Here is a 19429-nt window from a genome sequence, read left to right on the forward strand (position 1 = left end):
TAAATCACATAAAATTAAGTGTATGTGAACAGAGCCATATGAAATTTATTGAACTGAACTTCAAACCAGTTTTCTGTGTGTGCATGTGTGTGTATTGGTGAGTATGTGTGTGTGTGTGCACATGTGTGTGTGTGTGGGTGGATGAGTGTGTGTGTTGGTGAGTATGTGTGCATGTGTGTGTGTAGGTGGATGAGTGTGTGTGCATGTGCGTGTGTGGGTGGACGAGTGTGTGTGCATGTGTGTGTGGGTGAGTGTGTGTGTGGGTGGACGAGTGTGTGTGCATGTGTGTGTGGGTGAGTGTGTGTGTGGGTGGATGAGTGTGTGTGCATGTGTGTGTGGGTGAGTGTGTGTGTGGGTGGACGAGTGTGTGTGCATGTGTGTGTGTTGGTGAGTATGTGTGCATGCATGTGTGTGGGTGGATGAGTGTGTGTGTGCATGTGTGTGTGTGTGTGTGGGTGGACGAGTGTGTGTGCACGTGTGTGTGCGGGTGAGTGTGTGTGTGCATGTGTGTGTGTGGGTGGACGAGTGTGTGCACGTGTGTGTGCGGGTGAGTGTGTGTGTGCATGTGTGTGTGTGGGTGGATGAGTGTGTGTGCACGTGTGTGTGCGGGTGAGTGTGTGTGTGCATGTGTGTGTGTGGGTGGACGAGTGTGTGTGCATGTGTGTGTGTTGGTGAGTATGTGTGCATGCATGTGTGTGGGTGGATGAGTGTGTGTGCATGTGTGTGTGTGGGCGGACGAGTGTGTGTGTGCATGTGTGTGTGTGGGTGGGTGAGTGTGTGAGTGCGGGTGAGTGTGTGTGTGGGTGGATGAGTGTGTGTGTGCATGTGTGTGTGTGGGAGGACGAGTGTGGGTGCACGTGTGTGTGTGGGTGAGTGTGTGTGTGTGCATGTGTGTGGGTGGATGAGTGTGTGTGTGCATGTGTGTGTGTGGGAGGACGAGTGTGTGTGCACGTGTGTGTGCATGTGTGTGTGTGGGTGGATGAGTGTGTGTGCACATGTGAGTGTGGGTGAGTGTGTGTGTGTGCATGTGTGTGTGTGGGTGGATGAGTGTGTGTGTGTGCATGCATGTGTGTGGGTGGACGAGTGTGTGTGTTTAAGTACCGTCTGTTTGTGTTTGTGTAGATGTGCATGCATGTATTTGACCGATTTTGTGTGTGTGTGTGTGTGTTCCCAGCTGTTGAATGTGCATTGCTCACTAATGCCAGTTGCTGGTTTAAGTGAATGCAATCATATGGGTCTTTTGAAAGATTTCTGGCTTTGTTCTCAGGGAGATGACAAGGTTCTGCACTTGATCTCAGCAAATGAAGTAGGCATATGCATGTGGGCCCTCACCACTCACTTCCTGGAGAACAAGGTCAGTGGAATTAATCTTAGGAATCGTTCATTAAGGAGCAGAATGAACCTTCAGGAGGAGGTACTGTACTGCCTCTTTGCTCTTCATTGGATAACCACAGGCTTTGGTGACTGACTCTCGTATTTTACTGCTACATCCCTATACAAAGGAATCTGGGAATACAGGTCCATAATTCATTGAAAGTGGTGTCACGTGTAGAAGGGTCGTAAAGAAAGCTTTTGGCACATTGGCCTTCATAAATTAAAGTATTGAGTACAGGAGTTGGGACGTTATGTTGAAGTAAAACATTGATGAGGTCTAATTTGGAGCATTGTGAGCAGTTTTGGTCAGCTACCTAGAAGGAAGATGTAAGTCAGGCTGACAGAGTACAGGGAACATTTACAAGGGTGTTGCTGGGACTGGATAACCCGAGTTATAAGGAAAGATTGAATAAGTTAGTACTTTATTCCTTGGAATGTAGAACACTGAGGGGAGATTTGATAGAGTATTCAAAATTATGAGGGGTATAGGGTAAATGCAAAGACTCATTCCACCGAGATGCAACACTGAGCATCATAGGAAGTCATTCCTGCCTGTGGCCATCAAACTTTACAACTCCTCCCTTGGAGTGTCAGACACCCTGAGCCAACACCTTGGTTGATGCGACGGTAACAAAACCCAATTTCCCTCGGGATCAATAAAGTATGTCTGCCTGTCTGTCTTTTCCACTGACGTTGAGTGGGACTACAACTAGAGGTCATGGGTTATTGGTGAAAGGTGAAAAGTTTAAGGAGAACACGAAGGGAAACTTCTTCATTCGGAAGGCTGTGAGAGTGTGGAATGAACAGCCAGCACAAGTTTTGCATGCAAGCTTCATTTCAACATTTGAAAGAAGTTCAGGTAGGTACGTGGATAGTAGGGGGATGAAGAACAATGGTCCAGGATCGGGTCGATGAGACTAGTTGGTTTGACATTGACCAGGTGGGCTGAAGGGCCTGTTTCTGTGCTGTACTTTTCTACACACGACACTGTCAATCACATTCCTGTAAACTACACCTCACTGATAATTTCCTTGATGCCTGACCTGCAGTGTTGTCTGTGTGAAGTTCTCACATTCTCTCTGTGACCGTTCCGGGTGCTTTGACCACATAGGTAAGTGGCTAGTATTCCATTACATTTCTGACCTGAGCCTTGTAAATGGTGGACAGTCTTTGGGGAGTCAGAAGGTGAGTTACACGCTGCAGGATTCCTAGCCTTTAACCTGCTTTGGTAGCCACAGTGTTTATATGGCTAGACCAGTTCAGTTTCCTATCAATGGTAACACCCAGGATGTTGATAGTAGGGGATTCAGTGATGGTGATGCCACTGAATGTCAAGGGACGATGGTTAGAGCCTCTCTTGTTGGAGATGGTCATTGCCTGGCACTTGCGTGGCTAAATTGTTACTTGCCACTTGTCAGCCCAAGCCAGGATATTGTCCAGGTCCTGCTGCATTTGGATATGAACTGCTTCACTATCTGACGAGTCACGAATGGTGCAGAATATAAACAAAGGACAATTGACAATAAGTGCAGGAGTAGGCCATTCGGCCCTTCGAGTCAGCACCACCATTCAATGTGATCATGGCTGATCATCCACAATCAGTATCCAGTTCCTGCCTTCTCCCCATATCCCTTGACTCCGCTCTCTTTAAGAGCTCTATCTAACTCTTTCTTGAAAGCATCCAGAGAATTGGCCTCCACAGCCTTCTGAGGCAGAGCATTCCATTGATCCACCACTCTCTGGGTGAAAAAGTTTTTCCTGAATTCTGTTCTAAATGGCCTACCCTTTATTCTTAAACTGTGGCCTCTGGTCCTGGACTCCCCCAACATCGGGAACATGCTTCCTGCTTCCAGCTTGTCCAATCCCTTAATAATCTTATACGTTTTAATCAGATCTCCTCTCATCCTTCTAAATTCCAGTGTATACAAGCCCAGTCACTCCAATCTTTCAACATATGACAGTCCCGCCATCCCGGGAATCAACCTTGTGAACCTACGCTGCACTCCCTCAATAGCAAGAATGTCTTTCTTCAAATTTGGAGACCAAAACTGAACACATTACTCCAGGTGTGGTCTCACCAGGGCCCTGTACAACTACAGAAGGACTTTTTTGCTTCTATACTCAACTCCCCTTGTTATGAAGGCCAACATGCCATTAGCTTTCTTCACTGCCTGCTGTACCTGCATGCTTACTTTCAGTGACTGATGAACAAGGACACCTAGATCTCATTGTACTTCCCCTTTTCCTAACTTGACACCATTCAGATAGTAATCTGCCTTCCTGTTCTTGAGTGGATAACCTCATATTTATCCACATTAAACTGCATCTGCCATGCATCTGCCCACTCACCCAACCTGTCCAAGTCACCCTGCATTTTCCTAACATCCTCCTCATATTTCACAGTGCCATCCAGCTTTCTGTAGTCATCTGTGAACATCCCTACTTCTGACCTTATGATGGAAGGAAGGTCATTGATGAAGCAGCTGAAGATGGTTAGTCCGAGGACACACCCCTGAGGAATGCCTGTGGTGATGTTCTGAGGATGAGATGATTGACCTCCAACCACCACAACCATCTTCCTTTGTGTTCAACCAGTGGAGGGTTTTCCCCCTAATTCCCATTGACTCCATTTTAGCTAGGGCACCTTAATGCCATACTCGGTCAAATGTTCCCTTGATGTCGACGGTTATCACTCTCACCTCACCTCTGGGTTCATTCCTTCCTATTTTCTCTTTAGCAGTTGGATACAACTGAATGGCTTGCTAGGCCACTTAAGAGGGCACTTAAGAGTCAACTCCATTGCTCTGGGTCTGAAGTCACATATAGGCCAGACCAGGTGAGGATGGCAGGATTCCTCCCCTGAAGGACATTAGTGAACCAGATAGATTTTTACGACAATCAACAATATTTCATTGTCATCAGATATTTTTATTGAATTCAAATTTACCATCTGCCATGGTGGGATTCGAATGCATGTCCCCAGTGTATAATTGGGTGTCTGGATTATTGATCCAATGATAATTACCACTACACCAAATCTCCCCGTTGATGGGCTGAATGGTTTGCAATGTTGAAAGATATTATTATTCAGTTCTTCTTATTGGCAGAGACAAAATGAGGCACTCTCCACAAGTCATAGTTATATAGAAGAGAAACAGGTCTAACTCATCTAGACCAACCAAGGTACCTATCTGAGCTAGTTCCATTTGCCAATTACAACTTGAAGCAGTCTTGGAAACACTGGGATAAGGGATCAGCCAGTTGCAATCTGACTGTCAGACTTGAAAAGCAGGGCAGACATCAAGAAAATTATCAGTGAACCACCTTAGCTATTTTCCTTTCCTTATAAGGGCAATATAAATGCACATTGGTGCTGTTGGTTGCTTGTGTGTAAGTGCAGATTTATTCTGCGATGTTGAGACTTTGTTTCAAGATACTCTCCTCCAGCAGAAACTATGAAACTTGAGTTCTTCAGTCTCCTTCCTTCCTGCCTTCTTTCTTTCCTCTTTTCTATTTTTGTTGAGGCCACATTGTTGCAACATGAAAGTCCACAAAATTTATATAAGGATAGGTATCTCTTTGGATGCCAAATTAAAGACCAAGGATTTGTAATCTTCGGCACACTCAATCCAACTTGCCTCAAAGCTCAGCACATCACAGAAACCAGCCTCCCCTCCATGGAACACAAGAACATGAGAAATAGGAGCAGGAGTAGGCCATCTGGTCCGTCGAGCCTGTTCCGCCATTCAATAAGATCATGGCTGATCTAACCATGGTCTCAGCTCCTCCTACCTGCCTTTTCCCCATAACCCCTAATTCCCCCACTGTGCAAAAATCTATCCAACCTTGTCTGAAATATATTTACTGTGATAGCCTCCAGGGCTTCATTGGGCAGAGAATTCCACAGATTCACTACTCCCTGGGAAAAGTAGTTCTGCCTCATCTCCATCCTGAATCTACCCCCCTCAATAATGAGGCTATGTTCCCTATTTCTAGTCTCACCTACCAGTGGAAACAACTTCCCTGTCTCTATCGTATCTATCCCTTTCATAATTTTGTATGTTGAATTCCAGTGAGTACAGTTCCAGGTGACTTAATCTCTCCTCATATTCTAACCCCCTCGTCTCTGGAATCAAACAGGTGAACCTCCTCTACTCCACCTCCAAAGCCAGTATATCCTTCCTCAAGTAAGGAAAAGTAACTCGGACTGAGCAACGACCTTGACGGATATCACAGCTTGGTGCCATCTTGAGCAGATTGTGCATTGTTTTTTTGTAGCATTTATTGAGAAGGTGTGGACATGACAAGGAATGCCAACATCTATTATCACTAATTGCCCGTGAACTGAGGAAGTTGTTAAAGGTTGAATATTTTGCTTAATATTAGCTGGGCCGGGTAAGTATGCTAATGAATTAGATGGGTTTTACAGCAATACAAGAGTCGAAATTATTCAATTTCCTTAAATGCTCTAGTAGGATTTGAACTCAAATTTCTAGATTATTAATCAAGGCTTTGGATGCTAGTCCAGTAACTTAACCACTATTCTATCGTTCTCCCGACTGCGACTCAACACCGCGATTGCCTCTGATGCGCCCTGCCAAACCTTGCAGCTATTGTAACTGTTGACCATCATCTTCTCATGGACAACTTGGGTTGGGCAGCAAATGCTAAGGCACAAGAGATTCCGCAGATGCTGGATCCTAAGTTGGGTTTGCATTTTGACAGATCCATTTGAACCCTTAAACATATAGAACATATAGAATGGTACAGCACATTACAGGCCCTTCGGCCCACAATGTTGTGCTGGCCCACAAACCCTGCCTCCCATATAACCCCCCACCTTAAATTCCTCCATATACCTGTCTAGTAGTCTCTTAAACTTCACTAGTGTATCTGCCTCCACCACTGATTCAGGCAGTGCATTCCACATACCAACCACTCTCTGAGTGAAAAACCTTCCTCTAATATCCCCCTTGAACTTCCCTCCCCTTACCTTAAAGCCATGTCCTCTTGTATTGAGCAGTGATGCCCTGGGGAAGAGGCGCTGGCTGTCCACTCTGTCTATTCCTCTTAATATCTAGTATACCTCTATCATGTCTCCTCTCATCCTCCTTCTCTCCAAAGAGCAAAGCCCTAGCTCCCTTAAACCAACAGTGTCCTAATATCATAGATGCAAGAGGTCCTGCAGATGCTGGAAAACCTGAGCAATGCACACAAAATGCTGGAGGGACTCAACAAGTCAGGCAGCATGCATGGAGGGAAATAATCAGTTGGTGTATTGGATTGCATCTTTCATCAATCCTAACTCGGTTCTAATGACAGGTCTTGGGCCAGAATGTCAACTGTTTATTTCCCTCCATAGCTGCTGCCTAACCTGTTGAGTTCCTCCAGCATTTTCTGTGTGTTGTAGAAACTACTGGTCTTGTCCATAACATTTACATACCAAAACATGAATAAAACTAAATGCAGAGTGAGCTGATTCCTTCCATCGTGTGAACTGACAAAATAATTAATAAGAACTCTGATAAATAAGTCTCCTGACAGCAGGAACCAAAATAATTACCTCCCTATCTCAACTCCCTTATCAAGAAGAAAAATAATTTTATTGGCTCTGTGAAATGACTTTTACTTCTAGGACACAAAATTTGACAGATTTTAATGTAGAGAAGGTTGTATCATTGTTGGTGACAACCAATGACAGCTTAAAATATTTGCCTGGCTTTCTCCTCTGCCAAAGGACAGTGAGAGATATTTTAAACATTAGCCTGTAGCATTTTATTGAAGATTCCATGACCTTCCATGTATCTACTTTAAACATAGAGCCGCACAGCGCAGGAACAGGGTCTTCTGCCCACAGTGCTGACCATGGATCCCTGATCCATGAAACTGTAAGTCATAGGAGTAGAATTAGGCCATTCAGCCCACTGAGTCTGCTCTGCCAGCCTCCTTGGCTTAGTTACTTTCCCTCTCAACCCTATTCTCCCGCCTGCTCCCCATAATCTTTTAACGAGTACTAATTAAGAATCTACTAACCTCCACTTTAAATACTGTATACCCAATAACTTGGACCAAAGCAAATTTACACCCTCCGGATAAAGAACTTTTTTTGAATTTCTCCTGTAAAGAGACATCCTTCTATGCAACCTCAGGGTAGAGGGACACCTGTACAGAACAGAGATGAGGAGGAATTTCTTCAGCCAGAGGGTAGTGAATCTGCAGAATTCATTGCCACAAGCAATGGCAGAATATAGCTTTAACAGTAAGACTCTTGGCAGTGTGGAGGATCAGCAGGATCTTGGGGTCCAAGTCCATAGGACACTCAGAGCTGCTACACAGGTTGATCCTGTGGTTAAGAAGGCAATCATGGGACTGAGTTTATGAGCTGAGAGGTAATGTTGCAGCTATATAGGGCCCTGGACAGACCCCACTTGGAGTACTGTGCTCAGTTCTGGTCACCTCACTACAGGAAGGATGTGGAAACCATAGAAAAGGTGCAGAGGAGATTTACAAGGATGTTGCCTGGATTGGGGAGCATGCCTTATGAGAATAGGTTGAGTGAACTTGGCCTTTTCTCCTTGGAGTGATGGAGGATGAGAGGTGACCTGATAGAGGTGTACAATATAATGAGCGGCATTGATCATGTGGATAGTCAGAGGCTTTTCCCCAGGGCTGAAATGGCTAGCACGAGAGGGCATAGTTTTAAGGTGCTTGGAAGTAGGTACAGAGGAGATGTCAGGGGTAAGTTTTTCACGCAGAGAGTTGTGAGTGCGTGGAATGGGCAGTGGTGGAGGTGAAAATGATAGGGTCTTTTAAGAGACTCCTGGATGGCTACATGGAGCTTAGAAAAATAGAGAGTATGGGTAAAGCCTAGGTAGTTCTAACAGCTTTGTGGACCGAAGGGCCTGTATTGTGCTTTATGCTTTCTGTGTTTCTATCAGCTGTGGAGTACAAGCCACTGGAAATATTTAAAGTGGAGGTTGATAGATTTTTGATTTGTCAGGGTGTCAGAGGTCACAGGGAGAAGGTAGGAGAATAGGATTGAGAAGCTTAATAAATCAGTCATTATGGAAGGCAGACCAGACTCGATGGGCCAGATGGCCTAATTCTGCTCCTATGTTTTATGGTCTTATAGTCTATTCTGCGGCTGTGCCCTCTGGTCCTAGACCCTCCCATCACTGGAATCATCCTTTGCACATTCACTCTAAGTAAGCCATTTAATATTCAGATTGTTTCAATAAAATCCAGCCTCCTTCTTCCAAACTCCAGCAAATACAGACCCAGAGCCATCCAAAACTCCTCATACATTAACCTTTTCATTTCCAGTGTTCTTCCTGTATATCACTTCTGGGCCTCTCCAATGCCAGCACATCCCTCCTCAAGGAGCATACAATGCTCCTTCAGTTGACATCGTCTGGATTGATCATGAAACCACACAGTTCACTTCTTTTATGTAATTTATGTTTGTTTTTTTTTATTTTGAATATGATTCCGGAACAGCTGAAGCCTGTGATTTGCAGTTTGGAGAATGTTTGGGTATTTCACCCCCTGAGGGGATTCCGAGCAGCAGAGGCAGTGTGCACAAACCTCGTTGCGAGAAGGCTGCGTATCGATGTACGACTCCATTTCACTGATTAAAGCTTCCATTGTTTGTCGATTTAAGTGATGAGGGAGATTGAAATGCTGGCTACCTGCCTTTTTATCACAGAGGGATCGATCGCTCTGCTCCCAGAGAGGAGAGACTGCCTTTTTATCACTGGTGAGATTGCTCTGCTACGGAGAGGGAGAATGTTTCCAAGTCTTCTGCATTTTGGATGTGGACTTGGACTGTGGATTTTGTTTTTAGTCTTATGGTTTTTTTGTATTCTTATTTTTCGCCCAATCTTTCTCATTCTTCTTGTGTTTGGAAAGGGGGATTTGGGGGGGTCGATGTGCCCATTCTGTTTTTGTTCATTTTTTTGTGCAGGGAGAAGGGATTTGGGGGTTGATGATTGTGCTGCCCTACTTTTCTTTCTTGGTTTCGTGGCTATCTGGAGAAGAAGAATTTCAGAGTCATATACTTCAAAAATAAATGAAACTTTCAACCTTTGAAGCTGCTCACATTACATCTTTGCTTTTATATTACTAACTTGATTGAGTTTTTTGATGAGGTGATTGAACCTTCATTGAGTTTTAGTAACAACTGGGCTTTTTTACAAGTTCCTTCCCCCAAGCTATCAGACTCCTCAATACCCAGAGCCTGGACTGACACCTTACTGCCCTATTGTCCTGTTTCTTATTTATTGTAATGCCTGCACTGTTTTGTGCACTTTATGCAGTCCTGGGTAGGTCTGTAGTCTAGTGTGTTGTTTTTCTGAGTTGTTTTTTACATAGATCAGTCTAGTTTTTGTACTGTGTCGTGTAACACCATGGTCCTGAAAAACATTGTCTTATTTTCACTGTGTACTGTACCAGCAGTTATGGTCAAAATGACAATAAAAAGTGACTTGACTTGACTTGATGATGTGATTGATGAAGATAGAGCTGTGGATGTTGTCTACATTGAGTTTAGTAAGGCATTTGACAAGGTCCCTCATTGGAGGCTCTTTCAGCAGATTAAGATGTATGGGATCCATGGTGAATTGGCCATTTGGATTCAGAACTGGCTTGCTCATAGAAGACAGATGGTAGTGGTCAAAGGGACTTATTCTAGTTAGAGGTCTGTGATTACCGTAGTCATGTTCCACAGGGATCAGTACTGGGATGTCTGCTCTTTGTGATGTATATAAATTACCTGGTTGAATATGTGAATAGGTTAGCATTTGCTCTCCATGGAGACTAGGGGAGCGGACAGTAGCAGTGTCAGCAGCATTCAGACAATGCGAGGCAGTCGCTCTTCAAGGAAGGACTGAGGCCACTCTCCTTGATGCTGATGGGAGGATGTATTTGAAATTCTGGGGCTTATGTGATTATTGGAGTGTAGTTCATATTGTTCTCCTTCAGTTTTCTGTGTTTTCTTTCTTATTGCTGATTTGCAGGTGGGCAATATATTACTTTGTGTGCGAGGGAGTGGGGTGTTGGAGATTTGGGATTTGATGTTCTTGGTGTTTCTCTGTGTAGGCAATCTGTTTTTGTGTGGAGGGGTTGGGGGTCTGATCCTATTATCGTTGTTCTTTTTTGCAACGGTGGAAGTTGGGGCTTTAATGTTATTGTCACTGGTTTTTTTTGCAAAGGAGTGGGTGGGGGGTTTTGGGGTTTTGATGTTATAGCTGTTGTTTTCCAGGTGGGCAATCTGTTAGCTTTTTGTGCGAGGGAGGGAGTAGGGGGGGTGGGTTCCTGGTTTGCAAGTTTTGTTTCCTTTTTTCTTTTTCATGTGGATGGGCTAATGTCTGTATTTCCTGGCTATCTGGAGAAGACAAATATCAGAGTTCTATTGTACATGCATATTTTGACAATAAAGTAAACCTTTAAACCTTGAACCACCTTTGAAACTTTAGTAAGTTTGCAGATGATGCGAAGATTGGTGGGATTGTGGAGAGTGTAGAAGTCCGGCAAAGAGTACAATGTGATGCAGATATAGGTAGAGGAATGGCAGGTGGAGTTTAATACAACCAAATGTGAAGTGTTGCACCTTGGTAGGTTAAAGATAAAGAGACAGTATATGAGCAGACTGATCTTGGAGGCGAAATTGATAATTCCACAGTTTGATAGGGTGGATGAGAAGGCATATGGCCTGCTTGCCTTTATTAGTTGAGGCATTGAGTTCAAAAACAAGTAAGTTATGCTGCAGCTTTAGAAAATTCTAGTTAGGTCACATATGGAGCATTGCATACAGTTCTGGTTGTCCCATAGTAGGAAGGATGTTGTTGCTTTGGAGAGGCTGAAGAAGACACTTACCAGGATGTTGCCTAGATCAGAGGACATGTGCTAGAATGAGAGGTTGGACAAACTTGGGCTGTTTTCTCTGGAGTAGTGGAGGGTAGTGACGAGATCTGATAGAGGTTTATAACATTATGACGGGCATAGATACATAGACAGACAGTATCTTTTTCCCAGTGTTGAAATGATTAATAGCAGCAGTCATGCAATTAAGGCGAGAAGGGGTCATTTCAAAGAAAAGGTGAGGATAAAATTTTTTCACACAGAGTGTGGTGGTGCCTGGAAAACATTGGCTGGGTTGGTGGTAGAGGCAGAAACATTAGGGACTTAAAGGAGATGTTTAGATAGGGATTTGAATGACAGGAAAATGGAAGGATATGGACATTGTGTAGGCAGAAAAGATTAGTTTAGTTAGCCAATTGATAACTAATTTAATTAGCTTGGCACAGCATTGAAGACCAAAGGGCCTTTTCCTGTGCAGTTCTATATTCTAAAATCCTCCTTTCTAACAATATTTGCATTCTCAGAGAGATTTGCACATCCCGCCACTCCCCAGGAACTTCCCCTATTAGTGAACATTATGCTGTTCCTACATCTCCTCCCTCCCTCAAAATCCAGAACAGCCTTCCCAGATGATGCTGCCATTCAGATGCAAATCCACCCTGCCTTTGTTATTGCATCTGATGTAGGCTCCTCCACATTGGTGGCCTCAGAGGGCAGAAGTGAATGTAGTTGCATTATTAAGCAGATGATGAAAGGTCACCTGGCCCAAATGAACTACTCCTCACGGTTCCAAAAGAGGTAGCAGAAGAGATTGTGGAGGCATTAGTAGTGATCTTTCTACCAGATCTGGAATGGTTCCAGAGGAGATGTAACCAGCCTATATACTAGGTGGATAATGGCAGTCTGATTATATTACAGGTACTTTGAACTTAAAGAAAGTTGTCAATCGACTGACTGTAAGATTAGAAGACACTGAGATAGTCAGCCATTTCAAACTGGTCTGCTGAATAGTTCTATTCACTAATGTAATACGAGCTGCCAAGGCTCAGGGATAGTCCAGGGCCTAACCCAGGAGAACATCATAAAGGCACAAATATGGTCACTTTCCCATCTTGTTCCCTGGATGCAGAGGAACACACACACACACACAGAGTTACATGCACACACACACTCTGTCGTGCAAATACTCATGCACACACATGTAAACACGAACACAATGTTCACACAAATGCAAAACACGATCATGCACACTCATAAAGACATACTTGCAATCACACACACACACTCATATCCTGCACACACAGAGTCTAAAACATTCTCTTGTGGTGACCCACATTCTGTGCAGGCGAACCGGCTCACAAATAGCCAGCGCGCGGGGGGAGACTTTGGTAATGCACCTCTGATGTCATTTCCACTCGGAGAGGGCGGATGCTAGGGATTTAAATGCCAGCGCCACGAAGTTTGAATGAACTAGTCTCAAAACGACTTACCGACTACGTGTCGTTATTTCAGCGCTGTGTGTAGCACATCGCTACATTGGTGACCCCGATGGTCCAAACGGGATTTGGACCAAAGATGACTGACTCTTCATCTGTTCACGCAGTTTCGCTAAAACTGCCGACTTTCTGGATGCTGCGACCACGCGTGTGGTTTAGCCAAGCAGAAACCCAGTTCCAGATTCGGCAGATATCCTCTGATTCCACGTGTTACTACCATGTGGTGAGCGCCCTTGACCAGGAGACGGCTGCCCAGGTTGCAGATTTCATACAGTCGCCCCCGGAAGAAGGCAAATATGAAGCATTCAAAGCGCTGCTCATTGGGACCTTTGGCCTCTCACAGCGTGAGCAGGGTGCCCACCTGCTTCACCTGGATGGTTTGGGAGACAGACTGCTGTCAGCATTGATGAACAAGATGCTGTTCCTGGCTGACGGACACAAGCCCTGCCTCATGTTCGAGCAAGTGTTCCTAGAATGACTGCCCGAGGACATACATCTGCAGCTGGCCGACGCAGATTTCAGCGACCCCCAGAAGGTGGCGGCCCGGGCAGCCTTGCTGTGGAAAGCCAAGAGGGAGAGTGTGGCGTCCGTACGTCAGATTACCAGGCCATGTGCCCAACAGCAGACCAGACCAGGCCCGGCAGGGGAGCGCACACAACACAGAGGCAGGAGTGAGGAGGCCAGTGAACAGTGGTGTTTCTACCACCAGCGGTGGGGCACAAAAGCCCGCCGTTGTCGCCCGCCCTGCAAGAGCCAGGGCCAGCTGCCGCTAATGTCTATGGCGGCTGGCCACCAGGACAGCCTCTTGTACGTCTGGGACAAACAGTCGGGATCACCGGAGCGGAGATCAGCGTCTTGCCCCCAATGAGGTATGACACCTGCAACAGGAAGCCAGGACCCACCCTGAGGGCCACAAACGGCAGCACGATACGGACCTACGGCACCCGCACAGTGCAGCTGCAGTTCGGCGCCAGCCGGTTCACGTGGGACTTCACACCGGCCGCGGTGGCCCAACCACTTCTGGGAGCTGATTTCTTGCGAGCTCACAGCCTGCTGGTCGACTTGCAAGGGAAAAGACTGGTACATGCCGAGACTTTCCAGACGTTCTCCCTGGGTGAAGCCAAGTTGCCGGCCCCACACCTGGACTCCATCACGCTGTCGCGATCAATGGGTTGGCAACCACTACTGTAAATGTTGCATAGGGATCCATGCAACATCTCTGATGTTTCTGATATACAACATATAAGCAACCTGGATGAAAATAGGAATGGGTGAGTTAGTATATTCACAAATGATACAAAGATTGCTGGTGTTGTGGATAGGGTAGAAGGTTACCAAAAGATATAGCAATATAGATTAGTTGCAGATATGGGGAGAGAAATGGCAAATGGAGTTTAACTTAGCCTAGTATGAGGTGTTGCAATTTGGGAGATCAGATGTACAATATAGAGAAAATACATAGCCAATGTCAGGGCGCTTAACAGCATCGATAAACAATGGAATCTCGGGGTCTAAGTCATAGCTCCTTGAAAGTAGCTACACAACTTCTTAGAGTAGTAAAGAAGGCATATGGCAAGCTTGCCTTTATTAGTCAAAGCATTGTTCAAGACTCTGGAATTTATGTTGCAGCTTTATAAAGCTCTGGTTATGCTGCATCTGGATTCAGATCTCATCGTCCCTATTATATAAAGGATGTGGAGGTTTTGGAAAGGGTGCAGAGAGCTTCAACAGGATACTGCCTGAATTAGACAGCATTTGCTATGAGTAGAGTTTGGACAAACTGCCGGGGTGGTAATGGAGGCAAATATGACAGAGGTGTTTAAGAGGGTTTGAGGCAGATGAATATGCAGAGAATGGAAGGATATGCAGGCAAAAGGGATTACTTTAGTAGGCTTTTGATTACTAGTTTAATTAGTTCAATACAATACTGTGGGCCAAAGAAACTGTTCATTTGTTGTGCAGTTCTGTGTTCAAAGTGTACCTGCCCCAACCGTTTGCACTGACAGCTCATTCAATATAGGACCCCTGCTTGAACAAGTTGCCCCTCAGGTCTAAGCTTCATGACCTGCAAGATCTTGACTAACCAGGGAACTGGGATTAGCTTAAAGGCTGGCCTGGACACAACCATCTCTGTGTAATACATTTCTATAATTCTACAAACTGTACCTTTTGACAGGACTTAGCAGCTTGGGTGTGTTTATTCTTTTGAAGTGAGCTTTATTTACAGTAAGTAGCTTAATGCAGGGAAATGAAAAATTGTTGAAATACTCTCCCCCCACCTTTGCTATTGGTTTTATATTTAAATCACTTTGCCAAGGCTGCTTCCTCATCTTTTGATACTGGAGTATTTCAAACGGAATTAATTCTAGCATCAAAGGAAACCATTGTGTCCTTCCAGTCACTCACAGGATCTGTATGTGACTGAACACATTCACTCTGAGCAGCAGCCACGAGCAGGCAGATTCACAACCCCTGAAAGTGACCTCAGCCTGGCTGTTTAGCAACGAGAAAAGCAAAAACTCCCGACTGTGTGCAAGTTTGACTCCTGCAGCTCAGTAGAAAGCTTCCTCCACAGCCTCAAATCAGGGTACTGTAGGTTAAGACCAACTTCAAGACATTGCAGAGAATTGTGAACACATCCCAGGTCATCATGCAAACCAGCCTTCCCACCACTGACTCCATCTACACTTCCTGTTGCCTCAGGAAAGCAGCCAGAATAATCAAAGACTGCTCCCACCCCAGACGTCCTCTCTACTCCCCCTTCTGAAAGACCACAAGAGCATAAGAATAGGAACAGAATTAGGAGACTCAGTCTGTCGAGTGTGCTCACGGCTAATTTACTTTCCTTCCCAACCCATTCCGCTGCCTTCTCCCCCTTCTTCTTCCCTGTAACCTTTGATGCCCTTATCAATTAAGAACTTATCAACCTCCCCTTTAAATATACCCCATGACATGGCCTCCAAAACCATCTGTGGCAATGTTTTTCACAGATTTACCACATTCTGGCTTAAGAAATTCCTCCTCTTCTCTGATCAACTGAGACATCCTTGTACTCTGAGGCTCTGCCCCCTGATCCTAGACTATCTGACTATAGGAAACAGCCTCTCAACTACCACTCTATCTAGGCGTTCAATGAGGCCCTCTATTGGTTGAGGTCAAACATGGATAGCCGTCTGCATGATAGGCAAGTGAGTATGTAAGCCAGTGTGGTACGATACGGAGAGTAAGCTGTTCCCCATACCGCGGGCTCTCCCTGATGAGACCGATACCCTTGGCAGCAGTGGTGTTGCAGGAGTTGCCAGGCAGCATTCAACTCAACGCAGGACTGCCTTAGGGACCCCAGCTCCAGGTTTTCATTGGGGTTTACTCCGAATCCTTCCCCAAGAATGGGCATAGCAGGTGTTTGAGATGAGAGCTTTCCTTCTCCTAGGTTAGATGCCAACCATGGCTGACAGGTCCCATCTGCCCAAAGCAATTGGTTTTAAGGTGCAAGTAACCCGCCTTTCCTCCAAGGTTTGGAGGCTTGCCTGCCTCAATGACCCGGAGATCTATGTTGGCTGAAGTCAGGGCTTTATGCTTTGCTCTTGGTAGGGTCACCCATGCCAAATGGGTCAAAGGTAGAGGTCAGACTAAGAGTGGTCCACTGGTCTTCCATGTTTGGAGGTTCAGCTCATGGCTAACAAACCTGACTGGTAAAACAAAATTGTTACAGAAACAGCAAAGGAGAAACCTTCTACATCTGGGTGAGATGATAATCCTGAGTCTTTACCCTTGACTTGCATGACTGACAGTAGAGAAACCGAGAGGAAGCTACCGACATGATGAAGTAAGTTGTCATTGCTGCCCAACATTCCAGCAGCGAATTGGGCAGTAAGTAAGTAGCCTACCTTTGCCCTTTCTTATGTCAGTAGAGATGGTTCCACCAGGCTTAGTAGCTAAGCCACTCATGAACACCAGGAGCTGGACTTGGTTGGGGCTCAAACCATTGGGGGCATTTAATAGGTAGTGGGAGTTTATCCCCACTACCTCCACTGGCTATGAAAACCTTAAGGAACCTGGCCTTTCAAAATTCAGTAGGTTCCAATAAGATCCCCCTTCGTTCTTCCCAACAGGCGGAAGATACAAATGTTTGAGAGCTGCTACCACCAGGTTCAAAGATAGCCTCTATTCCTCTTGGAACAGGTGTTAGTTAGAAACCATTTGGAGCAATTTTGCACCCCATATTCAAGGAAGGGTTTGTTCAATGGGCTGAATGGCCTAATTCTCTTCCTATTTCTTATGGTGGTTATGGACCTCTCATTTGCTAAAGAAGAATCCTTGATCTTCCAATCTCCCTTGTTGTACTCTACTTGAGGAACTAGGTGGATGTTGAGAGGATGTTTTCCTTAGTATGTGTATCTAGAACTAGGGACATATTTTCAGGAAAAAGATCGGCCATTTAATGTACAGATGAGGAGGAACTTCTTCTCTCAGAGACTTAAGAGTCATTAGAAATACTCAACAGAAATGTACGGATGAAGTCATTGTATATATCCAAGGTTGTAATAGATTTTTGTTATATTTATTCATTTTTGTGATATAAGTTGGCATTAGTTGCATGCTCTTAATTGCCTTTTGGGATGGTGGAGTTGAGTTGATGCAGTCCTTCCAGTTAATGTGCTCCATGATGCTGTCAAGAAGGGAGTTCCATGATGTAGACGTAGTGACGATGAAGGATGGCAATTTACTTCCAAGTTATTTAGGGTGGTAAAATGGTGTGGCTCAAGGACATCTTTTACCTTTACTGAATAGTTCCCCAGTACAATATAATGGATTCTTTACCTCACAATCTATCTTGTTATGGCCTTGCACCTTATTATCTACCTGCACTGCGCTTTCTCTGTAACCAGAACACTATATTCTGTTATTGTATTACCACAACACTAGGGATTCATTCAATGAGCCTGTTCTTCTCAGACCTTCTCATAGGTACAGTGAGCAGTGAATCTCTTTCTGAACACACACACACACACACACACACACACACACACACACACACACACACACACACACACACACACACACACACACACACACACACACACACACACACACACACACACACACACACACACACACACACACACAGTCCCACCCTGCTCAATGACAGATTATGCAAAACTCAATTGTTTTAATTGCAGTTACTAGTCATCTGGGTCATCTGCCTCTCTGTGAGAGAAGCAAACACTGAAAAAAGAATTGGTTTACCTGGTTAATCAAACACTGCAATGATAAATGATACATCCCAAGGATATATATTTCTTGATGTTGTGACATTGCACATGCATTTTCATTTTGCCAGGAAGTCTGGGCATCTTTATTCATTAATCCCAATTTTCAGATTTATACCCAAGCCAAATTCTTCAAATTTCAAAGTGTTTACCTTTTTATAGTGCAAAATCAAGCCTGCCAAAGAGTCAGAAGTCTGGAGGTGGAGCTGGAAGAACTCAGATCATTGGGCAGTCTGAGGCATTGATTGACATGAAATACAGGGAGGCTGTTACACCCAAGTTGCAGGGTGACGATCAGGAGGGGGAAAGGTGATAAGCAGCTATAAAGGGTACCCTGTGGTGGTTCCCCTCAATAACAAGCATACCGTTTTGGATACTGTTGCTTGATGTAACTAGAGGAAAGCAACAACAGTGAGTCTGGTCTGTGGCTCAGAAGGGGAGAAGAGCAGAGCAGCAGTGACAGGGGATTCCAGAATTAGAGAACCAGACAGGAGATTCTGTGGAAGTGACAATCTTCCAGATGGTATGTTGCCACTCAGGTGCCAGGGTGAGAGATGCTTCAGATTGGTACTGATGCACCATCAATAACTCTTGGAGACGTGAGACGAGATATAGGCTTTTATTGACTGGAAGAAAGAACAAGCGGCAAGTGACCACCACACAACATCCTGGAGACTGAGGGAGGAGCAGTGCCTCCAATCGCCTTATACCGGGGTCGTGGGAGGAGCCACGGGAGCAGTCAGCGGGGGGGGGGGGGGGGGGCGTGTCCAGACAGGTAAATGTAGTTCACCACAGATACAGCATTCTTAAGGGTGGATAGTCAGAAGTGTTGGTACTTATTTGTACGAATGGTGTAGCTAGGAAAAAGATGAGGACCTGGAGAGAATATAAGGAGCTAGGTAGGAAGCTGAAAAGCACGATCTCAGGGGTGATAATCTCCGGATTGCTGCCTGTGCCATTCACCGGTGAGAATAATAGGATAATTTGGCAGATTGATGTGTGGCTAAGAATTGGCACAGAGGGCAGGGTTTCAGATTTCTGGATCATTGGGATCTTTTCTGTGTAAGGAACAACCAGTACATAAGGATGTGTTACACCTGAACTTGAGAGAGAGACTAACATCCTTGCGGGCTAGCTTGCTAGAGCTCTTGAGGAAGGTTTAAATTTCAGTGATTTGGCAGGGGGATGAGAAGCAGAGTAACGGGTCAGAGGATGGGGCATTTGGTGTCAGGGTACAGGCAGTGTGCAGAGACATGGTGAGGAAGGATAGAGCACAGATGCAGTCAGCTGCGTTGATTGAAATGTGTCTTCTTTAATGCGAGAAGTATCAGGAACAAGGGTGATGAATTTAGGGCATGGGTCAATACATAGTTTATGACATTGTGGCCTTTACAGAGACTTGGCTGTCACAAGGACAGGAATGCTGCTGGA

The sequence above is a fragment of the Hypanus sabinus genome, chromosome 1 (assembly GCF_030144855.1).
Source record: "Hypanus sabinus isolate sHypSab1 chromosome 1, sHypSab1.hap1, whole genome shotgun sequence".
NCBI lineage: Eukaryota > Metazoa > Chordata > Chondrichthyes > Myliobatiformes > Dasyatidae > Hypanus > Hypanus sabinus.